This window comes from Dermacentor silvarum, chromosome 1 (assembly GCF_013339745.2).
Source record: "Dermacentor silvarum isolate Dsil-2018 chromosome 1, BIME_Dsil_1.4, whole genome shotgun sequence".
NCBI lineage: Eukaryota > Metazoa > Arthropoda > Arachnida > Ixodida > Ixodidae > Dermacentor > Dermacentor silvarum.
In genome coordinates, this window is record NC_051154.1 from 433,137,619 (window position 1) to 433,147,005 (window position 9,387).

Genomic DNA, 9,387 nt, shown 5'->3' on the forward strand with positions numbered 1-9,387 from the left:
CAAAGGCAGGTCTTCCATTTCAGGCCATGCAGCACGGTGTCAATCATGCGCTCAAAAGTCGCGGGCGCGTTGCAGAGCCCGAAAGCATTACGTTGAACTCGTACAGTCCATCGGGGGTTGCGAACGCCGTTTTTTCTTTATCGTTTTCGTGCATTGGGATTTGCCAATAACCGGAACGCAGATCGAGGCTGGAAAAGTATTCCGCACCTTGGAGGAATCAAGGGCGTCGTCAATGCGGGGCATAGGGTAGACGTCTTTTCTAGTTATCTTATTGAGCACCCGTTAAACGACGCAAAAGCGCACGGAGCCATCTTTTTTGCGGATCAAGACAACAGGAGACGACCAAGAACTAGCTGAGGGACGAATGACCTTGCTTTCCAGCATGTCGGCGACGTTGTCTTCGATGATATTCCGCTCGGCTAGAGACACACGGTATGGGCGGCGCCGCACGATAGATGTGTCGTCTGTCAGAATGCGATGCTCTGCAACGGTTGTTTGGCCCAACGTCGACGAAGAGACATCGAAAGAATTAGCGTGCTTTTTCAACAAAGCCAGCAGCTGTTGTGTCTGCGCGGGTTTCAAGTGGGTGCTGATGACTGCTGTAAGGGCGGCGGCCGAAGAAGAAACACCAGAAGATGGGTCCCCAGAAGAAACTGGCGTAAGTGGCAAGACGCAGACAGGCTCCAGATCGGCGACGCATGCAACGGTTGTGCCTTGCGGAAGTAGGATTTTTTCTGGTGTTCCGTTAGTGGCAGTGACCAGTGCAGATCCATTGTGGATTCGAACAACTCCCGATGTAAATGCTACGCCTTTAGTAAGGCAACGAGAAGAAGGGAACACCAAGACGTCACTATGGTCAATGTCGTTTGATAGGAGGGTAATAAGTTGGTTTTGTCCTGGGAGTAGTTCCGTATATTCCACAGCGGTCAGGTGAAACGGCGTGTGGGTTTCTTCGCCAAGCAAGTGTTCGGTGTCGGTAAGGTGTACCACACGCTGCCCACAACAAATAGCGGCAGAAGCAGAAGATAGAAAATCCCATCCCAAAATCAGCTGGTGAGAGCACGGGTATAGCACAGCAAACTATGTGATGGAGAATGTCATCAATAAGTACACGCGCAGTACAGAAGGCAGAAGGTCGAATAGAGTTCCCTTCGGCTGCGACCAGCGTGGGACCTTCGTAAGGCGTCATAACTTTCTTTAGACGGGAACACAAATGAACATTCATAACAGACAAAGCGGCACCAGTATCCACTAAAGCATCCACGGGCACTCCTTCAACATACACACGAATCATATTGGATGGGCGCGCTGGAGGAATTTCAGTCTTAAGTGTGTATGCAGTTTTTCCTTCGGAAACTGCATCGCTTAGTTTTCCGCGCGAACGGTAGAGGTAAGTGAGGTAGGCCGAAGTAGTGACGATGAGCGGTGGAAGGGCGATGGGGAACGGCGTCTGGCTGAACGGTAAGCGCCGCGTGCTTCAGGTGATGCAGGCGGAGATGGAGAGCGGTGCGAAGGTGAAGAGTAACGCGCCATTTGTAAGAGGCCCCACTATAAAAATCGCGCTCACACATGTCGTAGCCCCGACGCTCGTCTTGCTGGCGTTTGTGGCAAAAACGTGATATGTGGCCGCGATAGCCGTAATAATAGCACGTAGGACGAGACGAACGCCAAGGGGGGTAGTAGGGGGTGTTCGGTGTACCGTGTGAAAGTGAGGTCAGATGGGCCGATGAAAGCTCTGGCGGTGATGACGGGAAGTGAACCATGGGCGCAGTAGCAACTGACGCGTAAGTTGGTAGCGGCAACGGAGAAGTGTAGTGGCCGAGAGGCTTGGCAGCAACTTGCGCGTGTGTCGGTAGTGCGGTAGTGGGTAATGCGTGAGGGACAGGAGCTTGTACTGGCACAGCGCAGGTCAAGGACGCCAGTTCTTCCCTGATAACGTCACGCAATGACCCACCAAAAGGTTGGCTGGGACACAACGAAGGTGAGGGTAAGCCCATAGATTGCAACTCTTCGCGTATGAGCGCGCGAATCAGTGTTCGTAGATCGTGGTCCGCCGTAGAATGGGCACCGTCAATGTCGAGCTGTAGGCAGACAGACTCGAGCTCATCGAGGCGCTGACAAGTGGTGACGACGTCAGCGACGGTAGCGGGATTCTTAGTTGCGAGGGCATTGAAGGCAAGAGTTCCAATGCCTTTTAGAACGTGACGTACCCTGTCCGACTCCGACATGGAAGAATTCACACGTCGGCAGAGTGCAAGGACGTCCTCGATGTACGAGGTGTATGACTTGCCCAGGTGTTGTTTGTGAGCATCGAGGCTTTTCTTGGCGAGAGTGGACCGAACGGCCGGTGTGCCGAACACTTCACGAAGTTGGTGCTTAAATAGAGTCCAGTTGTTCAAGTCGGTCTCGTGGTTAAAGAACCACGTCTTCGCCACGCCAGGCAGATAGAAAGAGACATGGCGGAGTTTATTAACATCATCCCAGTGATTGGCGGAACTGACTCGATCATAATCGTCCAGCCAGTCTTCGACATCCTCTCCGCGAAGACCAGCGAAGAGATGCGGGTCACGCTGGAGGCTGTTGATCATAAAGGAAGGAGGCACTTGCGATGTCGGAATGGTGGCAATAGGGACGCCAGGCTGCACCTCCTGCGGCATGCTAGCTGACGGTGGGCGCAAGCGGCGACCTGAACGAAACTCCAGGAGGCAGACCAGACGGCCAGAGGACGTAGGACCGAAGAGCACACTCCACCACTTGTGACGTCTCGGTTGGGACGACGTTTATTAGGCCCAGGAGCTCGTCAGCGAACCAGCGCAGCACACATGCGATGATGATGATCACATGTACAGGCGAAGAGGAGGGTAGGTAAAAGTGTGAGGATGATGATGATAACATACAGGTGAGGAAGATGTGCGTAATAAATGCCCACAATACATACATACATGCATATATACATACATACATACATACATACATACATACATACATACACATGCACACATACATACATACATACATACATACATACACACATACATACACACATACATACACACATACATACATACATACATACATACATACATACACACACACACACACACACACACACATGGCGTTAGCTATAGTTGTAAAATATCTTTGGTGCGCACAGCAGAGTTCGGCTTTTTCTGGTACGAATTGCGATATGGCCGTCAATAGGATATAGTAAGAAATGCATTGGCATTCGAGTGGGCAGCCTCCAAAGTGTCTTCTTCTAACAGTTCGAAGCAGAGTTATCTGGAACACCTGTAGATGTTTCAGCAGATTTAAGGGAGGGATAGATCTAAGCTAATTAAACATGGCATCACGAGAACTCATCTTCATCTCCATAATTACATGATGGGCCATGAAACTTTTTTATGAGATAATATAAAAGTGCGATTTGTCAAGCAGGCAATTTCCGTCTCTTTGAAAGATCCACTTGTGAGGTGCCAGATAGGTGATTCTTTAACAACGAAGCTTTCCATTCCTGCTTCCTAGGCTTAAAGTCCTGCCGCACCGTCTCGCTTACTAGGAAAGAGCAAACGTGCTCGTACAGCATTAAATTTAGCCACAAAATAGTGCCAGTGATGGTATAGAGTTTCTAAGAGTAAAACACCACAGGCAAATCTTGCGCCTACAATATAATGTGGGCTCCGATGTGTTTCTGAAGGCGACCAACATCTTATTGAAAAGCGCATCGTACTGATCGACTTCTCCACCTTTTTTTAAATATCTTATTTAGGCAACCTTCATACTTGGAGATTGGAGTATGCGCACTGTGTAACGCGCTTAAAATATTCCTTAACAGCACAAACGTGTTCCACTCTATGCATTCATCTCTCATCCTTATTTTCCCCTCGGCAAACAACATACATATCCTTCATCCTCCTGATATCGTAGCTTCAACCAGCATTGATATCGTTGCATTCATCAGTATGTTTCTTTTTTAATTTCCATTTAGGCATAGCAGGTGAGCGGTGCAAAACAAACACTGTAGGATATTAACGTTGGGATCAGTGCTGTGCATACCAAACATTGAATAAAGTTACGCGATCCACAGAATGAAAAATAACCACAATTATACGCATCACTATTTTGCATAGAACTTAGTTAACCACTTCGAAAAAGCCTCGCTGCACCCGCCGTGGTTGCTCAGTGGCTATGGTGTTGGGCTGCTGAACACGAGGTCCGGGATCAGACCCAGCCGCGGCGGCCGCATTTCGATGGGGGCGAAATGCGAAAACGCCCATGTACTTAGATTTAGGTGCACGTTAAAGAACCCTAGGTGGTCCAAGTTTCCGGAGTCCCCCACTCCGGCGTGCACATAATCAGATCGGTGTTTTGGCACGTAAAACCCCATAATTTAAAGCCTCGCTGCACATAGAGTACAATATGTGCGTTGGATCTGCGTATTTCCTATTTCTAACGAACCAGGGTTTTCATTTGCGAAGCTTTACATTGCTAATGTCCAGCATCAGGATTGGCTGAAATTTTATCTTACGAACAATTTTAGCGTAAGAAGGTTTGGAGAATTCGGGCCCACGGGCCTCAATGGGGAAGCTTTTCTTCCGGAGGTACACTCTGATGTTGGCCGGCATCTTTCAATAATAATATGACTGATATCTTGATTGGCTGACGCTTGAACACTTACGAGCAGATTTTAGCCAAATAATGTTTTTGCAAATACGAGAACAGGCATTTTATTCCATGCTTTTATGTTATTTATTCTTAATTCGTTGCACTCGAGAGGCTGCCGTTGCTTTTTTCCATTTGTAATTATATCTTGTTTTTTTTTGAAATTATGCTTCATTCGCTCTAACGAATTGTGGCAAGTACCTGTAATCATTGAGTGGCTTTTTACTATTAACATTCTTTTACCTTTGTGGACAACTTTTTATACTGCTGAAAGTGTTTTTTCTTCGGAAGTGTCAATTATGCAATTATGCACCAGTCCCAACGTTAATATCCTAAAGTGTTTGTTTTACACTAAAATGAAAATTAAAAAAATACTGGTGAATGCAACGATAGCAATGCTGGTCGAAGCTCTGCTTTGTCATTTACTGGAAAAACTAAGCCCACCGATTTGACAACGCCTGATCACACATGATGGCATTTTTTTCCTGTTCCATTTTTTTGGGCCTGGCACGCCTGCTGAAGGAGCACCGTCCTGTGCCACTTTCCGACAGCCAGAATCACAACTGAGCTCTTCTTTTCAACATTTTTGAGTATCTTGCGGTACGTACTCCTTAACAGCTTATGCTCCGTGTCCCTGGAACACGGACATGAAAAGTAGTTCGCACCCTCCCAAATCCCTTAGTCGAAACGCTGGCTCCAAACTGAAAGCATATGCTCACCCACTGTTTATAACTTCAGCTCTCCATTCTTCTGCAACCGCTGTATCTTGTTTCAAATACTAGTCCGATTTACTAAAGTCATCTGATATGCTCTGTATTGTGAATTGACATGATATCCATTACTGATGCGAGTTTTTGTTCTGTAATCATTAAGCGTGCACTCAATAAATGCCTGTGTAGAACTTGACTATCGCTGTAGTTTTGCTTAGCTCATGTTTCTGTTCTGTTTCCTGCATTAACGAAATAATTCATATTGCAGCAGGTGTTAACACCTCATGTCATGCGTTATGTCATTGAGGCTTGTAAATAGCTTATCCTGCAGATACGATTGTCAATTGTATCCCGGTGGCACCCAAGCCTCTGCAGATCCACACACATTTTCTTTGATGCTGTGAACTTTTATGGAGAACTACATGAAATGTCGAATGATCGCCTTGTAATTACGACGACGAGAACGCATGAAGAAGCAGCGGAACTGAACGCGTTGCTTGTCGTAAAGGTTCGACGTTGTGGACGGTGATTGAAATAACGCTGTACACTTCAGTCCTGCCTTTTAATAAACCTCCTTCACCGCCTAAAGCAGCTGGAGGGCATTAGCCAACTGCAGCAACCCCAGGACGTGGACACCAGTGCTTCAGGACCAAAGCTGACGTCACGAATGGCAAGCTAACCTGGCTAATAGATTATGGTTTGGGATTCGAAAAACACTTGTCCAACATTTGAGCATTATTTGAAAGGACCAGTGGAACTGTTTGGAGCAAGTGATCACCGAGGCCAGCAGAAGTAAAGTTACCTATTACGTTGATACCCGGGCACATCGATAAATGTTCATGTTCAGTGCGCAAGCGGATGAGGACCAGTATGGAAGATAACGCCGGATAAGCGCTTGCCCTGTGTTCTTCCATCGTCGTCCTTTTCCTACTTGCCTGCTTCTTAATCCTATGCTTTATCACCCCTTGTATTAGAAGTGCTTTGAGCTGGTCTCACTGGAGAAGAGCAGATGGTTCAATAGCGACTCACCTTCACGGGGCAGCCTTCACCTCCACGTGGGCAGCGCACATTGAGCCGGGCGATCATGTTGGCCACGAGGGGCACCGCGGGCGCGAGCTGCGACACGGACATCTCTCGGCGACGCAACGTGCCAATTGGAGGCATGCCAGGGATACAGATGGAACAGAACACGTGGCGGCAGGGCCATTCGACTTGTTCTCGAAAGACGCCCCGGGACACGGTGCACACCAGCTCTTGGTCTGGCCTGGGCTCGAAGGTCTCCGCCGAGTAGACGGATGGATCTGCCGGCATGTCTGCACGCCAGGTGGCACCCCAATCAGCGCTAAGTGAAATCATTGCGCAGGTGTGATGACTTACACAACTCGCCTTGTTCATCGGAAACTCTTCCTGAGATTCACGTTCAAGAGCATCATGATCATCATCCTAATATTTATGCCATTAAATGCAGTCATTATTCTGCACCCACCACTATATATAATTGCTTTCAGCCGTCATGCTCGTAAACTGACCACAAAGAATAGTTTACAGGAGCTCTTACTAAACTGCCATTGTTTTAGCGCTGGCTAATAATGGAAACAAACTGCGAATACGGCAAAATACTGAAGCACGGAGAATGAAACACGCTGTAAAGCAAGACCATTGAGATATCAATCATTTGAAAGTCTACCATGTGTGTGACGACCTACATGAATTAATCGAAGCCGAGAGACAGTGCGGCGCAAAGCGCGCGTTGTTACCTTCTCCTAACGCATTCCCTGCACAGAACAGTTTACAGTTCCTGCGATACTTTTGCAAGGTACCTGTGGATACTCTTGAAGGCCTTCGTGCACAGTGCCGAACAACGGATGTTCATCCCGCCGTGTTCAGAGCAAGACACCATTGCAATCAGCACGGTCACACGAATACTTACCAACTTAGAAAGATGCATAGCGCACGTCATTCTAAGACATTCTGCAGCATAGGTATACAGAGGGCTAAGCTGAAATCTTGAGGCGCTCTCTTACAGAAAAAAAAAACACATTAGGTTTAATTGAGTGCTCCAGTGCATGGCGACATTGTCACGGTCAGTGATAATGAACTAGAGGGTCATCATCGTTAACGATAACGCCATTCGCGCAGCTGCCGCTCTCGCCAACTGCGCGTTATATGTCGCGCTCATGACTGCTCTCCAGGAACACTCCCTCGTGTAGAGAGAGACTGCTCTTCACGCGCTACGTCATCTACCGGCATGTATCCCTGAAAAAGCCAGGTACGACCCCGCGTCAGCCATGCCTGAAGCGGAGAAGTAAAATGAAAAATGCGTCGCATCAGTTACGTTAGCTGGTAAGCTTGTTGGTTCATCTTAGAGATAAATTGGTTTTGGAAGAATAGACAAACCTGAAACATGGACGAGACGGGCGCCAGTAGCATGCACATTTGGTGGCCTGCATATTTTCTGACAGCCTGCATTATTGCAGTCTAGCAATTGGATGTAAAGATCTAAAAAAATGAACTCGGCAAATATGATTGCGTGATTGTGATTGCGAAGAACATTATCATATCAGCGTCACAGATGGATAAGACGTGGCCTGTTTAACCCGAAGGATCACATTCCTCCTCTTAGTACTACTACTGTTGGTGTCGCTACAACTACTACTAGTAACAATCTTATAATACCAGGCTTTCATGCAGGGTGCTATATAACGTAATGGGCTTGTCAAAAGCCGCAAGGAAGCTTCCATGACTAAGCGAGAACAACTGTGGCTGAAATGAGGATGGCAGCAGTAACAGTGGACGGCACAAATCCACCCGATAGAAGGTTCAATACGCGAACGCGGAAAAATACGATAACACGTAGCTTCAAAATATTTATAGCGTACACCCTTTATGCTGCTCTCGGCTTTAGTAACAATGTTATTCCACGAAACAGGTTGCGATTCAAGGGAAGAACGCGGGCTTACCTCTTGCGTGGAGGAAGCTTGTAAACCGCGAGCTGCCGATTGGTCCGGGGCTGCGATGCGCAGTGTAGCCCAACTGCTTCCAAGTCCAGCGTGATGTGGCGTGATCGTAGTCCAGCCTTCGAGCGCTGTCCTTGTTCTTCAGCCAGCTGGAGCAGACTCGGGTATCGGAAGAAACTCCTTGAGTTGGTCAGGCCTGAACGAATCCGTCGTTCGACGAAAAATGAAGACGTAGCACGTGTCCACCTGCGGCTCGTGCAGAACGCGAGTGCACGCTCTCCCTTTCTGTTCACTGATGCTGCAAAAATTGGTGATGATGATGATGATGATGATCTCAAAAGACGTGGCTCTTGCCCGCTATGGGGACTAATGGACTCCTCGTTAGATATGACGAGGGAACTACACGGGCACCTCAAACTTCTTGGCTTCGCAGATGAGTGCATGGGTCCCCCTATTCTGCGCGGACCCGGACTTGGATAGCGCATTCAACAGAGCACTTTACTCTCATATTTATTTTTTTATTTATTTATTTCAATACTCTCAATGCCACGTGGGGCGTTACAGAGAGGAGTGGGTCTCAATACAATAATTGGAAATCGCGGTTTTGAAAGATGATGGAACGGGGATGCTGACAATGGAGGCGGGGAGGCGGTTCCAGCTGGTCGATGTCTTTGGAATGAAGGAATAAGCGTGTAGGTTCGTACGTGAACTTGGGACGTGGACCTTGAAGTTCTGATCGGTGCGTGCTGAAATATAATGAGGAGCAGCGAGTAGTGTATTCTTGAGGTGATGATTGGTATAGCATATTTTGTGGAATAGCCCAAGCCGCGCCATTTTTCTTCGTGTCGCAAGGTCAGGGAGGTCCAGGAAAAGTTTCATAGCAGTAACACTTCCGGTGCGAGAGTAATTAGAAAGGATGAAACGGGCGGCTCGGTTTTGAATAGCTTCAAGAGAGGAGGTAAGCGAGGACAGAGTGAGGATCCCAATACAGGCGGCATATTCGAGTTTCGACCTTACATGTGTTTTATACAATAACTGTTTTAAAGAGATGGGAGCCAATG